The sequence below is a fragment of the Phascolarctos cinereus genome, unplaced genomic scaffold (genome assembly GCF_003287225.1).
Source record: "Phascolarctos cinereus isolate Bilbo 61053 unplaced genomic scaffold, phaCin_HiC Scaffold_726;HRSCAF=1367, whole genome shotgun sequence".
NCBI lineage: Eukaryota > Metazoa > Chordata > Mammalia > Diprotodontia > Phascolarctidae > Phascolarctos > Phascolarctos cinereus.
In genome coordinates this window covers 189,422,789-189,444,894 of record NW_027556098.1, presented here as the reverse complement: position 1 = coordinate 189,444,894, position 22,106 = coordinate 189,422,789, and the positions used below count along the sequence as shown (strand labels likewise).

Below are 22,106 nucleotides of genomic sequence, written 5' to 3'. Positions count from 1 at the left end.
AAAGATATTGATTAATGTCACAGTGATTAGCTACACAGAAGGCAGTTTCAAGAATGATGGTGGGCTGCAGCAACTAGTATGGCATGTTATCTTATTAATCAAAAGGGCTAGAGCCATTACTCTAAAGCACGACACATTACAACTGTTGTATTCAGATTTTATTCTTGGCTGATTTACCCTTACCAAGAAAAGCTTAGAGTTTAAAAGACAGGCTATTACTTTAAGGTACAAAGACTATATTTAAAAATTAGCAATCAACACCATTTCCCTATTTTGATTTACTAGCCATTTTTTCCCACTATTCAGATTGATCTCTAAAAGCAATCAGACTGAATTCCAACTTTGATTTAAAGACAAGAAAGATAAGAGGATGCGGGCCAACCATCCTCCATCCCAAAGGGATGGTAATGCTTGCCTTTATAGCAATTTTTAAAGTGTTCTCTGGATATATTTTAAAAAACTACAACCCAGACAATAAAAAGTCTTCCTCGTATTGTGTTGAAAGCAAGTTTTTTTTTTCAATGTGTAAAAGAATTGGATGTATACTGGATATCTCAATAGGCTAGAGAAAAGTGAAAGAACGTATTCAAAGAATAGCAAAATAAATAACATTTTCCCTTTTCATTTGAAATTATTTTATTTGACCAACACTCCCCAAAATTATCTAGCCAAAATAAATATAGTCATATATATGTGTGCACATGTACACATGAATGTATTTTATTTATATACATGTATGATGATGCATGTCTTTTTGTTGACTTTTTAAAAAGAGATGGGGAAATAAGATAAAATTGATGTAAACCTTTAGCTTTTTATTTGGGTCAGCCATGAGTTTATGGTTGTTTTATAAACTTTTAGTTTTCCAATATGTTTGTATGGTTTTAAGTGATCAAACAGTATTAACTGTTTATGGCATTTTTCATCAAATTTTGCATTTTGACTTGCAATACACACTCATATAAATAACTATCCTAAGCTAACACTGATTGAATGGCCAGATTAAAAGAGTAGTTACTTATGGATCACTGTGAACTATGAATAATTACAGTTCAATTCTTCCAAGGATCTGTGCTTGAGCCCATACTGTTTAACACTGTTATTTAAATAAAAGTATGAATGGCATGCTTAACAAACTTGAGAGGTATCTTCAAACATTAGATGACAGAATCAGCATCCAAAAAGATCTTGACATACATGAACACAGGAAAGAATCAAATAAGATGAAATGTAATGAGAATAAAAGTAAAGCCTGATACTTGGTTTCAAAAAATTAATTTCACAATTATTAGATGGAATAAAACAGTTCTGGAGGTTTTATTGAACCAACAACTCAATACAGTTGTCCCCTGACATTTGTGGAGGTTATGGGTATAGGACTGCAGTGAATGTGAAAAGTAAGAATTACTCTAGGCCCCATCCAAACCTTTATTTCTAATAATCTGATCACAGTTATTTAACATTAAAAAAACCTAGTAAAGCAACAGACTATGTCCATAAGAAAGTTCCAGTTTCTATTGTGAGAGGTTAATATCTAGCATACTGCACTGTCTTTACAGCTCCTAGTATAGCTACAGCAACAGCTTCACAAATTTCCTTCTCTTACAAAAAGCATAATATACGATGACAACTGAGGGAGAAAAATTTCATGACTGAATGTGAATGGCAGAGAGACAGAAAGGAGGCATTCTCAAAGAGAGTGCTTAGCCTGTAGTTCTTTCATGCACTGAAACTTTTAACAAAATTTAACTGTTTATGATAAATTATGTATTTATACTTATGGTAGATAATGACAAAATAGATTAATAATATACAGTATTTATGCATTTATGACTTACCACTTGTTTTTTTTTATTATTGTTGTTTGTTTCCTTTACTTACACAGTATAACAGAAATCTCCAAAAATTTCCATTTAATTATCAATGACCAACCCATGAATAACCCAAACTGGGAATGTGAAACCCTTGAATGTCGATGTTAATACAGATGATTGTGATTGATCCAGGGTTTTACACACACACACACACACACACACACACACACACGTGTGTGCATGACTAAAAGCCATTCTCTAATACTGAAATGATCAAACTATATGAACAAAGAATTCTCAAAAGAACTACAAAGTATTCGCATCCAAATAAAAAATGCTTAAAATCACTAATAATAAGAGAAATGCACATCAAAATAACCCTAAGGTTTCACCTCATACCCTGTAAATTGGCAAAATTTAAATAAAAACGATATCAGTCTCATAAGGGCTGTAGCAAGATAGGCATACACATACATTGTTGGTCAAACTATAAAATGGTACAGCCCTATTGGAAATCAATTTGAATTACGCAAATTAAGTGACTATGCTCCAAAAAGTCATTTTTAAAAAGTCTCTATATACTCCAAAATATACTTATTGTGATAACTAAGAATTAGAAAGAAAGGAGATGTCAATCAATTGGGGAATGACTAAACAAATTGTGGTACATGAATGTAACGGAATATCATTGTGTCGTAAGATGTGATATGGGTGATAAATACAGAGAAGCATGAAAAGATCTATATGAACTGATGCAGAGTGAAGTAAGCAGAGCCAAGAAAACAATGTATAATAACTATAGCTATGTAAATGAAGAATAACACACCAAAAAGTCAAAATATAAATGTAACAAAATTATAAACAGTAAATGGAACTCAAATAAAGATAAATGAGAAGACACTCTCCAATCCACCCCTCTGTAGATTTGGAAGTTCCAGAGGTATTACACATTGCACATATTTTTGGATTTTTTCAATGTATTGGTCAGTTGTGTTGATTCTTCTCCCCTTTTTTCTCTCTAAAAATACTGTTTTCCATGTGGGACGTACATGTGGGACACTATGGTGATGTAAAAAAACAGAAAAGATCTGTAAAAACTTATTTTTAAAAAATTAGTTGATTGTATTAGGTGACCTCTAAGATCCCCTCCTGCATCAAATATGTAATCCTATGATATCATAGAAACTTACTTTTCCAAAAGAATTATCTTTCTTTGCTCAAAATAAAACAATTCTTCAATGCTTTGTGCTAAGCTTCATAGCTTAGTTAACAAGGGATACTAATTCAGAACACAGTTGTGTTGTTTAAAAAAAATTATAATGTCTTTTTCAGTGTGTTAGACATTGTGTGGCAGGCACTAAGAGCTCTTTACCTAGAGAAACAACTGTTTCCAATGGTCATTCAAAATAAAAAACAAAAAAGCTGTTACTTATTTAAAAAAAGAACAACTTATCAACAAATAGGACAGAAGACAGCAGTTTGTCATTTTGATAGAGAACCAGACTTAGAGCCAGTAAGTCTTGGGTTCAAGTCGTGTCTCTGATATGACTGTGTGACTCTGATCATATCATTTAACCTCTTTGTGATCTAGGAAACTCCCTATTACTAAGGAGTTACTCAGGCTCTTCTGTGAATTTATAGCTCTCCCAATATGGACATTCTTTTGAGGGGACTTTTGAGCACGTCCAGTTTTCCTAACATGGAGCCAACTGTGCTCCCTATCACATAGGTGGAAGTAGTTCCCTTTGGCTACTTGTGCCCGTAAACTGATGATACTGAGTCATTCTTTCTTTCTCTTTTTTCTCTCCCCTGTTGCTCTCTTTGGCAACTCTTTTATCTGTTGCCTCCAGAGGGTGAAGATCTCAGTTCATGCACAGTAAGTACTGAACAAGTTAGAGGGGAATAACTTTATTTCCCCTGCTCCCTCTCTTTTACCCTGCCTCTGAGAAAGGAGCCTGGGGTGTTTGTTTCTATTCTGTGGTTTGTTCTCCTCAGTTTTAGGTACCAGAGGTAACGTCCACCCATGGACACAGTGTGCTTCATGTTAGGAAAACTGGACATGCCCAGAGAAATTCGCCTCACACTAGGAATTACAGAGGCAATGTGCACTGCATTGGTCAGGGGAGAGGAAGTTTTCTCTTCTAAGTGCTCCCTACATCAGTGAAATCATAGGTAATACCTCTGGTCATACCCACTTCATATTTGATTAAAAAGGAAAATTACAAAACAGCACAAGTGATATAGTGAACCCACTTTACATATGAGTCATGTTACTAGTATTTCAAGACCCCAAATCTTTCTTGTCTTTAACCATTTTATTCTTACCTATCACTCCCTCCCTAAAATCGTATTTGTCTTAGTAAAGTATCAGGGCTGGCCAAAAATGGACTGGAGCCATGACTACCAGAAGTAAATTAGTACAAGTCAGTTTTCCTTATATATATGTACTTTTCATGAAGAAAAATATAGAAAATCACATAAAGTGTTCCATTGGTTTGCTGTCTTCTCTGTTAGACCCATATTGTGATTATGAGTTAACAAGTGTTTCTAGTTTACAGAGTAGTAAAGATTGAATAGTAGCCAAGAAGCAATGACTGTAGAGAAGATGATAAAAATATGAGGCCATCTGTTCTCCGAGTTTTGAAAGAAAGTAAATAATATCATGATTAAGAGGAATATTGGGGTTTTTTTGTTCCCCCCCACACACAGTGGGTAGGTGGAAGGAATGGTGGGGAAAAAAAGACACCCTGATATATGGTGGGAATGAAAGTTGCTCATCAATGCAAAACCTTTTATTGAAAATCTCTTTGCTGAAACACAAATCTTTCCCATTTTTAGTTTCTTAGTATATTTTTCTTATAGTTACTAAATGAGGGTAGGGAGGAATATTGTATTTATCACAGAGTTACTACTTTCTTGGGCCTCCCTCTGCGATACTGATCTTTTCTCCCATACAAGGTCATATGGCCTCATGGGTTGTAACATAGAGCTTTCCCTAAAACAACACTTCCTGGGGAGTTGCAGAATATTTTATATTGGGGTCAGTAGATTTTCTTGGATTTTTTTTTGAAAAATACGTGCTAGATGTTTTAGGTGGTAGGCATAGTAGGAGCAAAGACATGGATAGGAACAGACAAGTTCTGCATAAAGAATGGCAAATGTGACAGAAATAATGGGGCTATGTTATTAAGAACAGATGAAGTTAATGTGAGGAAGAATTTCTCAGGGAAATGTCATCATTGCTTTCTTTTTAAAAATATTTTAATTATTTTGTTAAATATTTCCAGTTACGTGTAAAAAAATCAACAATCATTTAAATTTTTTTTAATTTCAAATTTTCTCCCTGATCCCCATTTCTCCCCACTTCTTGAGAAAGTAAGCAATTTTATATTGATTATACATGTGAATTCATGTAAAACATATTTCTATATTAGACTTGTTGCAAAAGAAAAGACACACACATGAAAACAAAAAACAACAATAAAAATAAAGTTAAAAAATCATGCTTCAATCTGCAGAGTTCATCAGCTCTCTGGAGGTAGATAGAATTTTTATCATAAGTTCTTTGAAATTGTCTTGAATCATTTCACTGTTGAGAATAGTTGATCATCCTTATAATAACTGCTGTTACAGTGTACAATGTTCTCTAGGTTCTGCTCACATCACTTTCCATAAGTTCATATAAGTCATTCCAGGTTTGTTTGTTTGTTTGTTTTTTCTGAAACCATCCTGCTCATCCTCTATTACATCACAAAAAAATATTTCATCCCAATTATATATCAAAATTTGTTCAGCTATTCCCCAACTGACATGCATTTCTTTGATTTCCAATTCTTTGTCACCACAAAAAGAGCTACTATAAATATTTTTGGACAAAGAGGTCCTTTTCCCTTTTCTTCAACAGCTTTGTGATACCGAGCTAGCAGTGGATTGCTGGGTCAAAAGGTTTGCACAGACTTAGAAGGACTTTTGGGATTAATTCCAATTGTTTTCCACAATGGCTGGACTAGTTTACAAGTCTCACATAAGTGCATTGCTGTCCCAGTTTTTAAATATCCTCTACAACATGTGTCATCATCTTTTTCTGTCATATTAGTGAATGTTATAGATGTGAAATGGTATTTCAAAGTTGTTTTAATTTGCATTTCTCTGCAAATTAAACTCCTAATAGCTACTAATTTAGAGCATTTTTATGTGACTATTTAGAGCTATGATTTATTCTTTTGAAATATGCTCCCATATCCTTTGACCACTTATCAACTAGGGAATGGCTCTTATTTTTATAAATCTGATTCAATTCCCTATACATTAGAGAAATGAAGTCTTCAGGAAAATTTGCTGTAAAAATACTATTGTGAGATTTATGGCCTAACATATGGTGAATTTTTGTTTAAGTGCCAAGTACACCTGAGAAAAAGATATGCTTCTAAATTTCTATACCTAAGTGTGTATGTTATTCCCTCTTTGAGTCAATTCCAATGAGAATAAGGTTCAAGTATTGCCTAAGACCCACCCATCTGCCCCTCCATTGTAAAAGATTATTTGAGACTGTTTTTTGTTATTTTTGTTGTTTTTTTTCCTTTATCTTGTGGGATAACTTAGCACATTGTATCTCTTCCTTCCCTTTTCTCCTACTATAACTATTTTTCTCATCCATTAATTTTATTTTTTTGTATGTCAACCCATCTTAGTCAATTCACACTGTTGCCTACTGTTTATGTACACTCCTTCTAATTTCCCTAATAAAGGATTTTGCTGAGTAGGTGATTCTTGGTTCTAATCCTAGTTCTTTTGCCTTTTGGAATATCATATTACAAGTCCTCTGATCCTTTAATGTAGCAGCTACTCAATCCTATATGATATTCCTGGAAGTTTTCATTTTGGAATCTCTTTCAAAAGGTGAGTGGTAGATTTTTCAATTTCTATTTTACCCTCTGGTTCAACTATATCAGGGTAGTTTTCCTTGATAATTTCTTGAAAAAATAATATTTAGGCTCTTTTTTTGATCATGGCTTTCAGGTAGTCCAATAATTCTTAAGTTATCTCTACTTGATCTATTTTCTAGGTAAGTTGTTTTTCCAATGAGATATTTCTTTCACATATTCTTCTATTTTTTTCATTCTTTTGATTTTGTTTATTTCTTGATGTCTCATAAAGTCATTAGCTTCCACTTGCTCAATTCTAATTTTTAAAATATTATTTTCTTCAGTGAGTTTTTGTAACTCTTTTACCTTTTGGTCAATTCTACTTTTGTTTTGTTTTGTTTTATTTTTTAATCAGTGAATTTTTGTACCTTTTTTCTATTTGGTCAATTTTAATTTTTATGGAGCTCTTCCTTTCAATGGATTTGTGTGCTTCGCTTAACATTTGGCCTATTCAGTTGATAAAGGTGTCATTTCTTCAGTATTTTTGTGCCTTCTTTACCAAACTGTCAATTTTTTTTCATGCTTTTCACTCTCATTTCTTCTCTCAATTTTTCCTCTACCTCTCTTATTTGATTTTTTTTTTAAATCCTTTCTGAGCTCTTCTAGGATTTCTTTTGGGGGCTGAGAACGATTCACATTTTCTTTGAGGATTTGTATATTTTGATTTCATTATCTTCTTCTGAGTTTGTAATTTGATCTTTGCTGTCACTACTGTAACTTTCTATGGTCTTGTTCTATTTGTGTAATTTGTTCATTTTTCCAGCCTTTTTCTTGACTTTTAACTTTATGTTAAAGTGGGCCTCTGCTGCTGGGGTGGAGGGGGCACTGTTCCAAGCTCTAGGTTTTTTTGTGTAGTTGCTTCTAGGGACAGTTCTAGAGGTATGTAAGTTTTTAGTTCTTCCAAGGAGGAATGATCTAAGAAGAGGTGTGTTTACTACTCTTCTGGCCTGTGCTCTATTCTGCGAGTGACCAGAAGGACTCTTTTCCACCTTATTACTGTGACCAGGGTCCCTGCTCCTCTGTGGTGCAACTCTAGTAGGCTAGTGATGCTCCTTGCCCTGGGACTGAGATCCAGGACTGACCCAGATGCACATATGGGCAATGCAACAGAGTCCTCCACCCTGTGATAGCATAGGGACCTCTATAATCTCCCTCTGACCAGTTGTCCAACACTCTTACAGTGTGTGGGCTGAGAGCTATGAAAGCTGCTGCTTCAGATTTAGGTGCCCCCTAGGCCCACTGCTGACCTGTGACATTGCTTGCCCTATACACCACTCTCACTCTGTGCAGCAGACTTCTCCTAACACCCTTCCAAGTTGTCTTGGACTGGAAAACTGTTTCACCCCATCCTTTTCTCAGTATTGCTGTTCTAGAATTCATTTTGAGGCATTATATAAAGTTGTTTGGAGGTTTATTTGAGAGAGCTTAAGTGATCCTTTGTCTTTTCTCCACAATCTTGAGATTTCTTTATAATGTAAACAAAGGTACAAAGATACAAATGGAAATTAAAGAAATAGATGAAAACTAAAAAAAAAATAGTAGATGAAGTGATAGTAAAAGAACAGCTCTACAACATCATGAATTACAATTTGTATCTTTCTCCTTGCCAAAAATAAATCAATGTCTATGTTGGAACTAAACTCCAGAATGTAAACATCCATAAGATGCATACATGAGAGCACATACGAGGCAGAAAATGGACAGAAATGTGCAACCCAACCAATATCTTCTGTGGCCTCTCAGTAAGAAAAAAAAATAAAAAGGGGAGTTCTAAGATAAGGGTGAAAGGGCAAAGGGATGGATTGTAACAGGGTAAAGAAAGGAGGCAATCATGATGTAATAGTCAAGGGGGGGGTCCCACTTATTAATATTCCCATAAGTGGCAAGATATATTCTGTAAGGAGAGATGATGACTTTACAATATCTATAAAATACAGGGATTGGGTGCTGAGAGAGACCATATTCTCTGAGAGAGGGTTCTGCCTCTATAGGTAACATCCTACCTCAGGAGAAAGAAAATCAAGAGTCCAGGTGTCAAATAGCATCCAGAAGGCTGAGAGGCCATGGATCCAGAGAGGAAAGCTCTTGGCAAATAACTATATAGGGAGGAAAAGGCAGTAGGATGGAATCATATAATTAGGGACACAGGAATTTCTACTGTGAACAATACTTTTATCTTCACTATCTCCTGATGGAATCAATAATTTAAAGAATGAGGAACAAAAGGAAAATGAAAGCGAAGAAGGCTACATTTATAAGACAACAAATAAATTGTTTAGAAGAAGGGAAAAATTTTATAGTTTATTAGATAAAGGTCTCATATCTCAAATGCACAAAGAACTTGGTCAAATCTATAAGAATATGAGGCATTCCCCAATTGAGTAATGGACAAAGAATATGAACAGGCAGTTTTCCAATGAAGAAATCAAAACGATTTATAGTCATATGAAAAAATACTCAAGATCATTACTGATTAGAGAAATGTAAATTAAAACAACTTTGAGATATCATTTTAAACCTACTAGATTGGTTAAAATGATTGAAGGTGAAAGCAAAAAAATGTTGCAGGGGATGTGGAAAAATTAAGACACTAATTTATTGTTGGTGGAGTTGTGAACTGATACAACCATTTTAGAGAGCAATCTAGAATTATACCCAAAGAGTTTTAAACTATCTATATACCCTCTGACCCAGCAATACTACAACTAGGTCTATTTCTAAAGATAATTAGGGAAAAAGGAAAAGAACCTCTATGTTCTAAAATTTTATAGCAGCTCTCTGTTGGTGGCAAAGTATTAGAAATTGCAGGGATGCCCATAAATTTGGCAATGGTTGAATAAGGTGTAGTACATGATTGTGAGGTAATACTACTGTGCTATAAGAAATGATAAGCTCAATGATCTTAGAAAAAACATGGAAAGGCCTGCATGAAATAATGAAGAGCAAAATGAGCAGAACCAGGAGAACACTGTATACCATAATAGTAACATTGTTTTAAGAATGACTTTGAGAGAATAAGTTATTTTAACCATCATAACTACCCAAATTAAATATAAAGGACCTATGAAGAAAGACGCTATCTGCATCTAGAGAAAGAACTGATAGAGGTATGTACAAAATAATTTTACATACACATATACGTATATACCTATGTATGTCTAATTGTAGCCAACTCTAGGGCAAGGGGTGAGGGGAGAAAAAAAATGAAATTTACATGATAATTTTGTTGCATATTTGATAGGATTAGCAAGTTGTGCACAGTTGATTTGCAGTTTCCTATCCAATCATCTTTTTTTTTAATTGTGCTATGTTATGGAAATACTTGTTTTATGCCATAAATTAAAAATAAAATATTTCTTTAAAAATTTTATGAGGAACAATGGAGATTAAAGAAGGTATATATAAATAAATAAATATAAATATCAGGAATCAGATAATAAAATTCTAGAAGATAAAAAGGAACAGCATTAATGAACAGAAAAAGCTTAAGAAATTAATTGCTCATAAAAGGCACTAAAAATGAGGGAGGAAATAACAAAGCCAGAAAATTTAGAAAGCACAGACAAAAAACCAAATAAATACACCTTGACAAAGATCCCCACTTGGCACTTGAGTTTTCAGCCCAAGACATAGTGCTAGAAAATGCACAGTTTGCCACAACAGTTAGCCAAAAGGAATAGACAAAAACAAATGAACAAACAAACAAACAAAATCCTCAAAACAGAGCACAAAGAACTAGGGAATTTTCTTTAAGTAAGCATGGAGTTCATGGAGATTTGTTCAGTGACCTGTTATGGATATATTACATGGTCTTGCAAGGGCTGAGGAGTAAGTACCTAGGCAGTTATGTGGTGTTGAAGATAGAGTACTGAGCCTTGAGTCAGGAGAAGCTGAGATCAGATCTATCTTCAGATATTTATTAGTCTTGTGGTCCTGGCCAGATTACTTTTTTCTGCATCAGTTTTGTCATCTGTAAAATATATCTCCTAGGGTTGTTGTGAGGCTAATGAGATAACATTTGTAAATTGTTTTACAGACCTTAAAGGGCTATGTAAGTGATACCTACTGAATTCATCACTATAAAGTATAAATTGTTCTCCATTACAGATGAGAAAGTAAAATGGACTTAAGAACTTATTTCCATCATCCTAGTTATTAAAGAGAAGGCTGTTCTCCTTAAAGGAATGAAAGAAGTATTTCAAGGAAAAGAAAAAAAATATATACATACACACATATATATATATATACACACACATATACAAATTTAAAATGTCCCAAAATGGAGGGAATCTCCACTTTTTATCTGGTGGCCAGCAGGTAAAAGAATTCACACCAAGGGGAAAGACAGATGAAAAACCAGCTAGGTGTTGCAGTAGGTAGAGTGCTGGACTGTTCATGGAGATTTCCTGGCAAAGATACTAGAACAGTTTGCCATTTCCTTCTTTAGTGGATTAAGACAATCAGAGTTTAAGTGACTTGCCCAGGGTCACACAGTTAGTGTCTGGGGCCACATTTGAACTCAGGTCTTCCTGATTTCAGGCCAAGCACTCTAACCACAGCCACCTAGCTGCCTCCTCTGAACAATTTACTTAACTTCTATTTGCTCCACTTTCCTGAACTGTAAAATGAGGATAATAACACTTACCTCCTAGGGTTGTTGTGAAGATCAAATAAGATAATATTTGTGAAGTGTTTAGCACAGCACAGTAGGTGCTATATAAATGCAATTGTTATTATTATCATTATTATTACTAATATTTAGAAGTACCTATAAGGCTTGTTCTATGGACAGAAACCTGGACCTGGACAATGTCAAAAACAAACAGCATTTTGCTTACAAGGGCTGACAAAACAGATCAACAGGTACAATTAAGTAAAATATTAGCCATTAACATATAGAAGTAGAAGAGACAAGCAGTGTAACATATTGGGAGCAATAATTAATAGATTTGATGACAGAGTCTGGCTGAAAAAAATATGTATATATACACATACATATGTATGCATTTTATTATACATGCATATGCTAAGATGATGACTTGCATCTAAAAACAAATAATGTAATGACAAGTATAATGTGGCATAGATATGCCTTGACAAGAGTTTATTTGTAAACAATTTTGGGGTTTTTGCAGACAGCAAGTCCAGTAACAGGAGAGGATGGCACTAAAGCAAAACAAAATACGACCAAACTATCTCTAGTCTAGAATACACTAAGAAAAGTATCATATCCACAATAAGGAAGGTGATAGTTTTGAACACTGTGTCCTCATTAGACTCTATCTAGAGTATTATTTTCAGTTTCAGTTACTTTATCTCAAGAGGTTCAAGCCAAAGCTAGAAATTAAAATATTGTGAGGGAGTGAGGATCTTGTCATGTGAGGATCAACTGAAGGCAATGGGAGTGTTTAGCAAAGACATAGATTATTTGAGCCTAATGTCTCTTCCACTTGGAAGAGTTAGTTCTTAACTCTGAATAACAGTAAAAAAAAAATCTAGGCAAAATTAGGTTGTACATAGTTATGGTGTAGTAGTATGGTATAGTTATGTTATGATGGATAGAGGGCCAGCCCTGTAGCCTGATGTCATAAGTTCAAATCCCACCTCTGACACTTATTAGCTATATGTTTCTGGGCAAGTCACTCAACTTCTCAGTCCCTTTCTTTACATATCTAAATTTTTTATTAGAAAGAACTTTTTCATTATAAAGACCTGTTGCTCATGAAGTTCACCAATCATAAGCCCATTTTAGGTTATCTATTTAACCTTTATGAGCTTTAAGAAGTTGTTGGAATGTCTTTGTTCTGCACAGTATTTTTTGAATATTAAATAAGTATGTAATTACTTCCAGTTTTATCTTAATTCAACACCACATAAACACATTATTTCCAAAGGTTTATGTTAACAAATTCTTAGCTTGATCACTTTAACTTTTAGGGAAATGACCTTGTGTCTTCTGGAATGCATTTTGTCACTGTTAGGACTTCACTCAGAATGTTAGACCAGTCTATTTCTATTAAAAATACTCACAGAGCATTTCAAAAGGGCCGATTTTTTTTTCAATTCAAAGCTTCCTTTTCCCCTGATAAACTACAAGTCAATATCTTAAATTTATCTCTCATGATAAAATAATTCACATTCTTCAGCCTGACTGATTTACACATTGGCCAACAGGAACAATCAACCAACAAGTGATAGAAATATCCATTTAGATGCCAGGCACTGAGGATTCAAATACAAAGAATGAAATAATTCCTACTGTCAAGGAGCCTGTATTCTATTGGAAGAGGCAACATATGCATATATAAATATATAAAGAAAAGTATAAAGATAATAAAAAAAGGTTCATCAAGTGGTAGCAATTTTGTGTCATTCAATGTTGTGAAATTTCCCTTTGTGAATATTAAAGTGGTCTGCCTCCAGCATTAACTCTCTCTGAGCTCTAGAGAAAAGTGCAACTTCACATCAGGAATGTAATTAAGTGAAGAAAATATACCTAAACACTGCAACCTTAGGCATCAACACATATTCCACTATATTCTCCAAAAGTCAGAGAACTTTGAAGAGAAGTACCTACTTCTCTTTTTTCCATCATAGGCTGAGGATTTCACTTACTCAGAAGTACAATATTCTGAGTCAATCTTTAGGTGACTAGCTTCAGAACTCTATTTCTTTCATGAAGGATAGCAACAATAAAATGTTGATACAAATGGCCTAGTGATTTTTGCATTACTTCATGTGCTTTTCTCTGCATAGCACATCTATCTCAAATTTGTTAGGACAAAATAGAACTTATATCTGCCATTTGTGGTTCTTGCTAATGATATCTTTTTTGGTAATGTCAAACATATAAGTAAAAATCTTTCTAGACACATCTACTCAAGGGAACATGTTTTTTGTTTGTTTTGTTTTGTTTTTCTTTTATCAAATAAAAACTGAATGCCAAAGAGCAAAAATATTAATAAGTGTATATACTGTAGAAAAGCTATAGAAAACTGGATTCGAAACCAAAGCAAGAATTTAAAGGCAATAACATTCTAGGCATTTCAGGGGGAAAAAAAAAACATTTCAGTGGTTTCTTTAAAAAAAAAAAGCAGTATAGCACAATAGAATCTACTGAATGAAAAAGTTTAACCCAGCTAGGTACATTTAAATTAATAATAAATATGTATACAATGGAATTAAGTGAAAATTGAAATAACAATGCTTTGTGCTACAGATTTATGGTCCCCTAGCAATAACTCCCTGGTTCCCAAGAATTCATAGCCTACAGTTTTCTTAACGCCACTCAAATTGCATTCTCTTTTGCTGTTGTTATAGCTCTCCTTACTTTCTTTTCAATGGCTATTTGACTTGATCAGGGTTCACTAACTAATGAACCTGCTTCTTTGTATTTGGAGCCTCCAGAATAATTTTAACTCTTGCACAGTCCTTGTGGCTTCACCAGATGACCTGACTATTCTTGCTGCTTTTATGCTTGAATCATCCACTTGAAGCTTTTCAATGAGCTAAATTGTAGTACTTAAAAGTATAAGTAGCTGCTTATATCAAGATCAGAAGAAAAGCATTCCCTAAGTCTACATGATTTATTTTAAAACTGACCTTTCAAACAAGAAAATAATAAACATTCCACTACTGTTTCCTTCCATCAGGGAAATTTGGCAAGAATCACAGGAACCCATCATTCACATCATATCTTGATAATGATGCCAAAATTTTGTTTTATGTCTTACATCCTTTACCATGGTGACTCACTATGGCCTCAAATGGCCCCAAAATAAATGATAACCCTTCCAACATAATTTTTAACTCACCTTGGGTTTCCCTGCCAAATGATCTTTTTTTTTTTTGACTAGGCAATGGGGTTAAGTGACTTGCCCAGTGTCACACAGCTAGTAAGTGTAATGTGCCTGAGGCCGCATTTGAACTCAGCTCCTCCTGAATCCAGAGCCAGTGCTCTATCCACTGCCCCACCTAGCTGCCCCTGAACTTATCTTTTTTTAAAGAAACAAATTCCTTTTAAACTTACTTTGAACATATGACCATAGAGGCAGCACAGGGTAGTGGTTAGGGAATTGAACTTGGAGTTAGAATGACTTTAGTTCAAATCCCACCTTAGATACTTACTACCTGTTTGACCCTAAACAAGTCACTTACCCTCTATGTATCTCAGTTTTCTTCTCTGTAGAATAAGTAGATTATTCTTGAAGACCTCTAAAGTCCTTTCCAGCTCTAAATCTGTCATCCTCTCCTCATAGCATAACAAAAAAGAACAATATAACATAAAAGCCTCAGATTCCATAACTACAATATGAAGGGATTGGAAGACAAATCAAATCAATAAGTATAAAGTACTCACTATTGTTGGGGTACTATGCGTAAGTGTCAGAATGGATAATCTCAAAGGCATAGATGCTGTGATTCAATGATCCTACATTTTGAATAAACAGTAGTTTCCTCATATACAGGACATACAACGTGTGACATAAAATTATTTCTCCATAATATGTAACCTTAAAATAGTCACTCATATATAATATGACCAGCAAGTATTTTAAAGATATAATACAATCAGCTTCATTTTTTCCTGGAGAAAAAAATGCACTGCCATTGATGCGGCAACCAGTACCATTGCAGGTGGACACCTTCTCTGCAATTCAGATAATTGCCTAGAGCGCTGAGGATTTAAGTGATTTGCTCAGGGTCACAGCCACCATTAATGGTTGGATTTGAATTCAGGACTTCTCAGATCCTACCTCAACTCTTTAGCATATAATAAAACATAACCAAAATGTATTGTAACATCTTTATTTTCTTTTTCTTAGCTTTAGTATTTTGTTTTCACCAGTTACATGTAAAAACAATTCTTAACATTTGTTTTTAAAACTTTTGAGTTCTAATTTCTCTCCTTTCCTCCCTCCCCACCCTCCTTCATTGAGAAGGCAAGCAATTTGACTTAGGTTATATAGTTGTAGTCATGCAAAACATATCCATAATAGTCACGTTGTGAAAGAAAATATAAACAAGAAAAAAATTCAAGAAAAATAAAGTAAAAAATATATGCTTTAATCTGTATTCAGACACCATCCATTATCTTTATTTTCAACACACAGATACTCAAGTCTCATTATCTCTCCTATAGTTCTCATTTGCAATCAACCGCCACTACTAGTTTATATTTTGTCTGTTTAAAAAAAAAATCTTTTCTTTCCATCAGTTACTGGGAAAACACAACTCTAACCACTCATTTTAATAGCTCTGATAACAATTAAGAGAGAGAGGCTAAGGAGTAAAAAGGTTCAATGCAAAGATTTAAAGCTAAATTAAACTAATAGACTGTTCTAAAAAAGAAGAAAGAATAGCATGTGTTTTTTACTAACAGCATTCCAAAAGGCAAATCATGTTCAGCTGTTTTTCAGTTGTGTCTGACTCTTCATAACACCATTTGGGGTTTTCTTAGCAAACATACAGGAATGGTCGGCCATTTCCTTCTCCAATTCATTTTACAGATGAAGAAACTAAGCCAAAAAGGGTTAAGTGATTTGACTAGGGTCACAGAGCTGGTAATTTTCTGAGGCTAAATTTGAACACATGAAGAGGAGTCTTCTTGAGCACAGGCCCAGTACTCTATTTACCACACTCCAGCTTCCCCTGTGTTTCATATCTTTATATATTAAAAGGAGAAATAAAGACATATCATACATTTTTATATTAAAAATAAAATGAGAGAAATACATAAAAGCAGTAATACATGACTTCAAATTCAAAAAAGAGGAGTTGTATGTCTCACACTCATAGCAAGAAGGTTTAGAATTATAGCTCTGAGACCCTGCATATGAAATTCAGAGTATGAAAAAAGTAGGGAAGGTACAGGAGGATCATCTATAGCACCTATTGCAACAACAATAATATCTTGAATTTAAATAGAACTTTGTTTCCTGATTGAACTAGGTTCACATCTGCCAGCTGATACTATCCTTCTAACTACCTTGTGTGTTGAGACAGTTACAAAACACCTGGGAATCAAAGACAAGGTGCTTCATATATTTTCAGTTATTTCCACTTCCTTTATAGCCCCTCTTTTGGCCTGGGGTCTTTTCAGGTTTAATTTCTCTTGACTTTTATTTAGGATTGAAACAATACTGTAGAAATGTCTGCTCCAATATACTTTTATTGAAAGAAGCTGTTGCTACAAGAGTTATGTTACAGAAATTCCAAGGCTTCTTCGTTCATTATGGCATTTCGAAGTGTGGCAATTAAAAAATTCTGAGAGACATAATTTCTGGGTAATTTAGTAATTTTATTATTAAGGCCAGCACATTTATTAATAAAAGGATGGTCTTTTGGTCATCTCTCTTGGACCAAAGACAATCATGATGGCAGGGCTCAGGGCTTATATGTTCTTTTGAAAGAGAAATGGCAATCCACTCTGACTGATTAACAATTAACGAGAGAAAGAATATTACAATGAGGGGCTGAGAGGGACATCATGTCACCCTTGGACAGAGAGAGTATTTGTATACCCAGACCACCCCCAGCCTTGTGCAGTCTATTCAAAGAATTTATGCCCCACCCAAGCCTCAGCAGAACACAATGGCTACTCTACCTCAGTTCTTCCAGAGACTGAATTTTTTAAAATGAGGACTTCAGAAAAAGTGGGAAACTCTACATCCTCCCAAATCATTGGTTATTAATATTTCTCTCAGAAGACTTGCCTTAATAATCCTATTACGTGGGTAGACTATTCTAGGTGCTTTGAAGAATATAAAGATGAATGGCATGATGTCCATATTCACGGAACAGGGAAGATAGGATCAGTACAATTACTGTACTTCTAGAATCAGAGGATCTGGATTCAAATACCACCTCTAATACAGCTATAACGGCTTTGGATCAGTTACTTTTCCTCCCTCAGCTTCCAGTTTCTCATCTGCAAAGCGATGACTCCAAAACTCCTTTTCATTTCTAGAGCTAGGCTCAACAATTAGGTAGTTAACTGCCTAAGATAGGAATGATAATAGTAAGAAAAAAGAAAAAAGCACTAGGAGAATTCAGCAGAGGAAACAATCATTTCTGACTCTAACAACTGGGAGAAGCATCATAGAAAACGTGACATTTATTTTAGGCCTTGAAGGAAGGCAAAGATTTTGATAATTGAAAACAGATAAGGGAGGTGCTCTGCTAGGTGATACACTGCATAGAGTGTTGGGTCTGGAGTCAGTAAGACTCATCTTCCCGAGTTCAAATTTGGTCTCTGTCACTTCCTAGCTGCGTGACCTTGGCAAGTCACTTAACCCGGTTTGCCTTAATTTCTCATCTGTAAAATGATCTGGATTAGAAAATGGCAAACCGCTCCAATACCTTTGCCAAGAAAACCCTAAATGGGGTCACAAAGAGTTGGACACGACTGAAAAACTGAACGACAACAACGGAGGTGCTCTAAGGCGAAGGGAAACACAACTAATAAAAATGAGGAACAGGGTAGGTGCAAGGTATATAAGGAGAATGGTAAGTAAAATAACTGTCTATGATGTATATTTGGAAGGAAGATGACATCATGATTAAAAGAGAGGTTTAAGTTTGAATGTTGGGAAACTTGTAGAAAATAAGATTTTTAAAAACCTAGATTTTATTGTATACTTCTCAGAAATGGTGTTTTATCATTAAGGCAGCACTGTCTGGGGTAAAAAATACATATTAGATGCATAAAGAATCAGGGGGCTACTTTCACATACTGGCTTAACTATTCTGACTGACACATTTAATCCACAGTCATTTATTAAACACTCAACAACATATTAAGTGATATGCAAAACACTGTACTAGGCAATGGGGATTAAAAGATTTTTTAAAACCTCATAGTTCCTATACCCCAAAAGCTTATAATCTAATAAAAAAGGATGTAACATGAATACTAAGAAGGATGATGAAAGTTAAAAAAATGTGATAAAGCCAAAGGACCTAAATAAAATGTTTAAGAGGGAAAGATCCTAAAAACTGATAAATTGTGAAGAAATGATATCTGACTAGTTCATAGAGGAAGAGGTGGATTTCAACAGAAAGAAATGCAAATGGAGTATATTACAGGCATGTGGGCTTGCTGAAGCAAAGGAACAGAGACAAAATGGGTCAAGATGAGATTAGAGAAGGGCTCATATTCCTGATTGACTGGAATACTAGAAAAGCAATACCAAAAGATATGAGATAAGGCTGAAAATAATACTGACAACAGTATAAGGTTTGGAAGAATAATTTAAAATATTTTAACAATAATTAAGCTTCCTCAAAACTATGAAGAGCAAAAGAAGATATTGTTGTTCATCATTTGTTTTTGAAGGGGACCAATGACATCAAGGAGTGATGTTTTAATTTGTGTGTGAACTGGAATTTAGTTGAGGCAGAGATGCGCAAAGCTGTAAGCCTCACTATCTCTCTTCCAGAATCACTGAGCTCCAGTGGCAAGACAAAAGTCAAGATGACTGGCAATGGCCTGGAATGCAGTGGATGACCTTGGCATCTTCAATGTCCTACCAAACTCTAAGTATCCCACAGCACCTGCTTCAGTCACCTTTATGGCCACTGGATTAAACTGTCCTCATCTGCCCATTCTACTGGGATAAGTTTTAATATGCTTGGGGTAGATATATCCCTTTAACTTACAGAAAGGCTTAAGGCTTGCTTATTGGTTAGCCTCAACCTGTCTGCCAAGTTGGTTTATTGGGGTGTGGCTGCTAAATAGCTTCTTGGAGCCACAGTAGAGAGCTGGGTGACAGACAGAAACCAAAGGTGAATGAGCAGCCCTCAAAAGGGCTCAGCAAGCCTTCACAAAAGAGATGCAAATCCTCCTTGAACACTAATGTTACAGGAACTCAAACAAGAACAATCTCTAGGGGAAAAGTAAAATGAAAGATTAATTATAATTAGACAAAATCCTCAGAATGCTCATAGGAATAAACAGCAAATTCAACCTACCCACATACATTATTGCTAAGCTTATATAATAACAATGAGATTATTCTTTTCAGGAGCCAAGAAGAAAAAAAAGACAACTCAAAAGTACCCAATCAAATTTAACAAAAGTATTCTATAAAAAAAACAGTTGGAATTTGATATATCAAAAATTAAGAAATACATTTTGAAAATCAGATTCCCAGGATAATTAAGTGTTATTTTTGAAAGACAGACATCTCGGGCACTGGAACTAGATTCAGGATGATCTCAGGTCAGATCTGGCTTCAGACACTTGCCATCTATATGACCCTGAGTAAGTCACTTAATCCTGTCTGCTTTGATTTCTTCATTCATAAAATGAGTATAAAGGGGCAGCTAGGTGGTACAGTGGATAAAGCACTGGCCCTGAAGTCAGGAGGACCTGAGTTCAAATCCTGCCTCAGACAAACACTTGACACTTACTAGCTGGGTGATTCTGGGCAAGTCACTTAACCCCAATTGCCTTAATAAAAAGAAAAAAGAAAAAAAAAGTAAAATGAGTACAAAATAGCACTCCCAGGATTACTCTGAAGATAAAATGAAATATTTCTAAAGTACTTTTCAAACCTTAATATGCTAGGTAAATGCTAGCCATTATTTATTAGATGGAATCTTTAGACTGAATTAACTGGCTAGTTCAGAAAATTGTTAGTTAATTCAGTGATGATTAAAAAAAAAGCCAAATTAGTTTTTTGGTATCATATAGTTTAAACTTTAGTTGACCATTTAAAAAAAAAACTTCTGAAATTTTTTTAAAGGGTTGTAACATGGTGACCGTTAGTTTTGGGCTTGGAAAGGACCTTGACAATTATCTATTTCCATTTTCTCATTTTATCGATGAGGGAACTGAGGCCTAGAAAGGTTAAATTTTCCCAAAGCCATATAGAGAGCAGGTAGCAGAACTGTGTTATGAACTAAGGTCTCCTGATTCTACATCCAGCTTTCTTTCTATGAAATATAACATTGTTATCAACAAATTGGCCTCACATTTCCTGCCATTAGTGTGTCACAATGAAAACCATTTAAGCAATCACTTACAAATAGTATGCATTTCATAGCAAAGAACTCTTTGTTAAAAAACTAACTTAATTTTAACACCTTAAATATTTAGGTTTGGACATACTTTATTTACTCTCCATAACTGGTAATATGTAACTTCCTCCTTTACATTCTTATTCCATACACTTAAATCTGATAAGCCCATATTATAAATGATTTCTCAATGTTCCCTCTATTGCCTAGTAAACATATGTATGCACATGTCTGTATAATCTTTTTACATACTGTGTGTGAATAAACTATGTACACACTAAAAGGCAGATAAGAAAGATGGGAAAATAAGATGAAGTTTGTATACAAATCATGACCCTAGAAATCACCCCCCTAAAATATTTTTGAAAAATGCCACATTAATGTTTCATATTAAATCTGTCAATTTTTACAGTGATAAGTTAAATGATAAGAAACATGATTTTACTACATAATAAAAATCTGAAATCTGATAGTTCAAGTTTACATGATGAAGTTATATTTTTGGACCTTTAGAAAATTTAGTGTTTCTGACTCTGTGTTGGATTAACAAATATACAAACTAACTGATTTAAAAGTTTGAAAAAGTAATTAATATACTTCCTAGTGATTCATATCAGTCTTGAAATGTAAGGTGAAGGCCTGGTTGCCCCAAATGGATGTAACTCAATTATCACTGAGATGTGAACACTCAAGGTTTTAATGACCACTTTGTCTACCCATGTCAATTAGAAGTGTCTCTGCAATATCACTAAATAGAAGCAGGACTATTATTCCCCTTGATTTAGATGGCACAATCATGGTCTAAATAACAGGTGTAGTGCTTTCAAGCCTGGAAAGAAGGGAGCCCATTGAAGCTGATGAAATAATGGACAATGGAGGAAAGGGGAATTGTCTTTGCAAAATATTGATTGGGTGCCCCAAATTTAAATGCATTACACTGGAATAAGTTCAATTTAACAGATATTTACTAAACTCCTACTTCATTCATAGCCCTGTATTAAATAATAGAAGAAATTAAAATTTAATTAAGGATAATTTCTATCACTGCAACTTACAGTTTAGGTGGGGACTGTCCATATATAAAAATAACTATACTCCAAGAATATACATGATATATCCATTAACTTAGCAACCATTTCTTGAATATCTATGGAGTGTGGGACACTTGACTGGGTATTGGAAGAGATACAAAGGTTAGATGACACATTTCCTGTCTTCACATAGCTTACAGTACAGTACAAAGAGCTAATCCAATCCAATGCAAGCTACTACTCTGAAATGTATTATACTAGGCACTAAGGATATGAAGAAACTATAAGAGAGAGGGGGAAGTGAGTAGTTTACC

The 22,106-nt window shown here is 34.5% G+C and overlaps 1 long non-coding RNA gene across 1 annotated transcript in view; it reads right to left on the bottom strand.

Moving 5' to 3' along the window:
- Positions 1-22,106, bottom strand: part of LOC110213342 (uncharacterized) — a 72,451-nt gene that overhangs the window by 5,716 nt on the left and 44,629 nt on the right. The window lies entirely within an intron of this gene.